The following is a 5,751-nucleotide window of genomic DNA, read 5'->3' as shown; positions in this document are numbered from 1 at the left end:
GTTATATCACCCGATTAGAACTCTTACGATAAACACGCATCTGGAATAAGACAAGGTTCACAGGCAGTTCGGCCACATGTGTTGAGTGAACAATGCTCTAGGTCACGTGATACTAGCGGTTGTGATAGGCCATATTTACAGGGAAATCGCACCTGTTTATGCATATTTGAATGAATGAGAGAGGCGTGTTAAATTCGAACGAACTGGAACATATTTAGGTGCCTTTCAAAACATGTATTTATTTCTCTCTGATTTGTAATTTTTCACAGCATTTAATTTCTCAGGACATTCAGAAATGCTTATAGATTTTAACCGATATTAATGAGTTACGTATGATAATAATTATTCTGAAAATATTTCCTCTGTTCACGCAGTTTTGGGCAATAGCTGAACTATATTCACACCATTTAGTCAAGAACAAAATATAGTTGCAAGCAGTGAACATGGACTCCAAGCTAGCTGCAAGGAAGAACTTGGTTTTGTTTGTTTGGTTGTTGTTTTACGCCGCACTCAGCAATATTCCAGCTATATGGCGGCGGTCTGGAAATAATCAAGTCTGGACCAGGCAATCCAGTGGTCAACAGCATGAGCATCGTTCTGCACAATTGGGATACGATGACATGTGTCAACGAAGTCAGCGAGCCTAACCTCTGACGACAAGCATGGGTAACTGAAGACGCATATTCTAACCGGGATCTTCACGGGTTTAAGATATAAGTACGCTTTGCCTTATCAAGTTAATTCCTGTTTCAGAAAACAGATGCAATACCAGTTTCAGCTCGTTTCAGAGACGAAGGAACATCATCTTCATGTCAAAATTTGCCATGTTACAGTTAATTTATAAAAGCTATTAACCATTGGTTGATAGTTCCATCCCAGTTTATAAGAAAATAAATAACATTTTCCTTTCTCATTATATTCCATATCCGATTTATTCCTCTTACTATAAAATCTTAAATCATAACATCCCATTTCCGTTTCTATTATGTCACATCCGTTTTCGGAAGATGTAACGGTCCGTATTTCAAATACTGACTGCAAAGGCAGTGAAGGTTGTATTTAAACACATATTAAGGAGGCTTTGATGAAACTTTATGAGACAGTCATTGCCTGTGTATAGTGAATCATTTTTCATCAGTTCCTATTTTCGGCCCATGCATCAGCTGGATCGGAACAGTATTGCATTTTTAGCATACTTTTCCCTGTTTTTAAGTGGTAAGTGCATGGGATTTCTAGCAAGAAAATTAATCGGACATACACAGGGGCGTAGTTACCACTGTAAAAAAGCCCGGGCTTACACATGATTGTTGTTAAAAAAGTTGGGCAAGCACCAATACTATCTAAATATAAAGCTTTGCAACCTATCAGGCTTACACGAAAAAATGGCTTACTCCGCGCCTGATACATGCCAAACCACGCGAGATGAGTCCTAAATCCCAATCGTATTTTACTAGTCTCCAAGAATAACGGAGGTGCAGGCTAAAACGGAACCACGGCAAAACGGCACCTGGCGAAAACGGCACCATTTGGACATAACAGAACCTCGACTTGGCGAAAACGGCTACAAATCTTATGGCGAAAACGGCACAAACTAAAATCTTATGGGGAAAACTAGTTTGTTATAAGATAATCGGATTGCAGATAATAAATACATCTACTATTATGTCGGAACTATCACAATTTTAGAACAAGGCTGTATTTTTATATTCAAGGATACGATGTGAAAACTACTTTATACGGTAACGGCGCATTGAATAACTCATTACAACAGTTCATTTCTAAAAGTAACCGCTTACAGTAATTATCAAATCAACGTATATATTCAATGTAAGGCAAGTGATTGGAAGTGGACATCCCATAGCTGACAATCGGATTGCAGAATGTTTTGATAGTAAATACATTTACTGTGCCGACAGTGATTGGAAAGGGCATCCCGATTTAGCGTGAAAACATCGCAACCTTTGATGTTTTAATGTTTAACATCTGTGACATCAGCCACTGGAGTTGTGACACATGAACATTGAGTAAAATTGGGTGGTTTAAAGTTAATATAAAAATATAGTTTCCCTACTTTTGTTACTGTAAAGTGCAGAAAATATTGTGATAAGTTAGTTACCATAATTTTTTGGTTTGATTTTGACTTAAGTTTGTCGGATACAAACATCTGACATAAATATGCACGGATTTTGAGAATGACTCATATGTTGATATAATCTTGCTGATGTTATAATGAAATGAAATAAAACATGAGCCAACGTCATACTTTGTTTTATATATGGTGCCGTTTTAGCCCAGAAATCAGTAGCCGTTTTCGCCAATATGGTGCCGTTTTCGCCACACAAATTTGGTGCCGTTCTGCTGTGGTGCCGTTTCAGCTATAACCCGAATAACGGCCCTTACAATATTTAACTTTGAATCAGGTAATGTGGCCTGTGTCGTGCGTTTCTTGACTTTGTGTCCCCAATGGGAACAGAGTTTCTCAGTAACTGTTATATATGGGGAAACCAAATGTAGTATGTGTCTTCAGGAGTTAAAACACAGGAACCAAATAGGAACAGAACACTGTGGTATGGCGGGGGATATTGATGACCATATCTTCTTGTTGTAAATCACTTGCACTACAATCAAATATGATTGTTTCAAGAAAATGCTTCCTCACCATACAAATAACCCAACCCGTATATCCGCAACAAACAAATATTGAAATATTCAATAGTCAATGCCAAAGCGACTCTGGATTTCATTCCAGTTCCAAGTTTACTGGGTATAACGTCCAATTCCACTGAATGGAGCCGAATGTTTCGGTAACCTTTGTAACACCAAGTGACGTAACCCCTTTTTAGGACGGATAACGTCGCAACAACAGTTCTCTTGCATTTAACAAGAATTCCCATCCGTAGTTAAGATTCCCATTTGCGCAGGATTGACTCTAAACCCTGGGTGCTGAAGTTATAAATCATAGAGGTATGTACATTTCTTAGACATTCGATACATTATTGTTTCTGACTGTTGTTCACTCGAAGATACATGGGAACACTCATTACAAGTCAAATGGGGGAAATTGCAATGGGTATCATTTTTTGTATAAACGACAGGATATTTGATATTTGAATCAACGACAGCGTCTAATGCGCGAGAATACGAGAACGCGAGAAGATGGAATGTTGCATTCTCGCGTTATCGCGATTTCATGTTTTTGTGGCCTTATTTGGCAATTCCACATTGGGAGATTGCGAGATTTGACAGGGTGTACAAATGTCGCATTTTCGCGTTGTCGACTTTTGACAAAAAGTGCTTTATACCAAAACCACGAGAATGCGAGATTCTCGCAATCTCGCATTCTCGCACTTTTGGCATTTTTAGCTTGTTTCCAAAGGTCGAGATCGCGAGAATGTCCCTTACAGTATTACATGCGGATGCATGTCCATGTACATTGTGTGTGCTCTTACTTGGCATTGTATTCTGTAATGATCTTTGAGGTAGTGGGAACAGGGGAAGGAGGGGACCAGTAATCCATGCTTGTCGTAAGAGGCGACTAACGGTCAGGCTCGATGACTTGGTTGAGACATGTCACCGATTCCCAGTTGCGTAAAACGACGCTCATGAAGTTGATCACTGGATTATTTACAGACCGCCGCCATTTAGCTGAAATATTGCGGCATGAAACAAGTGCGGCATTAAACAACAATCCCACCAACCAACCATTTAACATATGTTATATTTGGGATTACACTTTCTCAGCAAAGTACAGATTCTAGTACTTTTGGGGGGTTGAGTACCATCCGGGATTCGAACCCACACCCTCAGAGTCAGGCACCTAATCGCCAGCACACAAAGTCAGACGCCCAGACCGCTCAGCCACCGCGGCTTCCACATAAATGGAAGTCGAACAACTGGTAGTCTAGACTGCGGACTTTGTATACCCCTCTGATAAGTGTTAATTGGCACGGCTCCCACGGCCGAAAGCTATGAAATACACAATGCCATTTTAGAAAGTGGTCAAATGTAACATATGTTATATTTGTGATTACACTTTCTCAGTAAAGTACAGATTCTAGTACTATTTAACTTTAAATCGTGAAGAAATTAAAAAAAAAACCCGGAATGTCACCAAAATGTGTACATTTGTATAATCACTGTGACCTTCATATGCCGTTGTCTTACGGCCTGAAAAGCAATAAAGTTCTGTTCTGTTCTATAACAACACAGTGGGTGATTACCTATTTTTCCAGATTACGAACTCAACTTTGTTTACACATCTTTTGTTACTGACTGCATGCAGGAATCATATATTCAAGTGCTATACTGTTCTAAAAATGAGACACATACCGCTGTAGTTGTTGGTTTAATAGATTTGAGGGGAGTAATATTATGTTGAATATGCCAAACAAATCCCTATGAGCAAAACGCATAATGGCTCAAAATCAACAATGAGCCCTTTTCTCCGACTCTGTCTAAAATGTTTCTGAAGAACTAATATCCAGTCGGAGGGAAGGTACTATGATGGTCACCTAATGGAAACTTCTCCTCTAGCATAGCATTGTTTTGCTAAGCCAGACTCTTTTTGGTTGAAGCTTTATGAAGTCAAATAGTCTTGATGGAAAAGGTTTCAGCAAACCTAATATTTCAGACAGTGGACAAATCTATGATCATCTTGTTTTAGTACTGATAAAATGAGCATCTATAAAAATGGTTCAATTACATACCGTTGACATCCAGAATGACACATATGTTTAAAAGGCACGAAAAGAATGGAAAAATTCCCAATTTCCTGAGGAAATGTAAACTTAGAAATAATTCGGAAAATTCAGCACCATTTACAGTCAAAATGAATGCAACACTCCATGATTAAGCATGTACTGAAGTATCAATTGCTTGGAAATGTCTGCAAATCCGGTCATAAGCATATATGAAAAAGGTGCTTGTGTATACGGCAATATATGATGAGCAAATGTTTCAAGGGAGAAGCGTCATATGAATTTAGGAAATATTAGGAAACACACGTAAAACCGGTCGTAGCATGTATTTCCAACTGTATGTTGCGTTTTTCTTTCAGTTTTGTAAAATCCGGCTTTATGCCCGTGTTCGTATTCCTTTAGCGATTTGAAGTAAACGAACAGGTGATACAAAACCAAGTTTATGAAAAAACGAACATGGATGGATTTTATATTGTGACTGTGGCTTCTTACACCGGTGGGGTAGCCTAGTGGTTAAAGCGTTCGCTCGTCACACCGATTCCCCACATGGGTACAATGTGTGAAGCCCATTTCTGGTGTCCCCCGCCATGATATTGCTTGAATACTGCTAAAAGCTGCGTAAAACTAAACTCACTCACTCTTACGCCGAACGGCATAACCTTGTATCACTGAGCAAATGACACATGCCCCAGGTGTGACAGGTTAACCACGTTCATGAAACCTACGAGAACAAATGGCCTTTAACGTCTCATTCGACCTGTGAAGATTCTGGTTAGAATTGGTCGTCATCAACCCATGCTTGTCCAAAGAGGCGACTAACAGGATCGGTTGGTCAGACTCGTTGACTTGGTTGACACATGTCATCGTATAGCAAATGTGTAGATCGATGTTCATGATGCTGATCACTGGATTGTCTGGTCCAGACTCGATGGCTCGACCAAACCCAATCTAACGTTTCGGTTGAGATTATTGCCCCTTAAAACCGACATGAACGGTGCTGAAAGACCAGCGGTCTTATTAGTGCTGAATTCTCGCTGGTCAGGGACGCTTTGCA

Source organism: Haliotis rubra, unplaced genomic scaffold, assembly GCF_003918875.1.
Source record: "Haliotis rubra isolate DU_JTF1 unplaced genomic scaffold, ASM391887v1 Scf560, whole genome shotgun sequence".
Lineage (NCBI taxonomy): Eukaryota > Metazoa > Mollusca > Gastropoda > Lepetellida > Haliotidae > Haliotis > Haliotis rubra.
Note: the sequence above shows the minus strand (reverse complement) of the source record.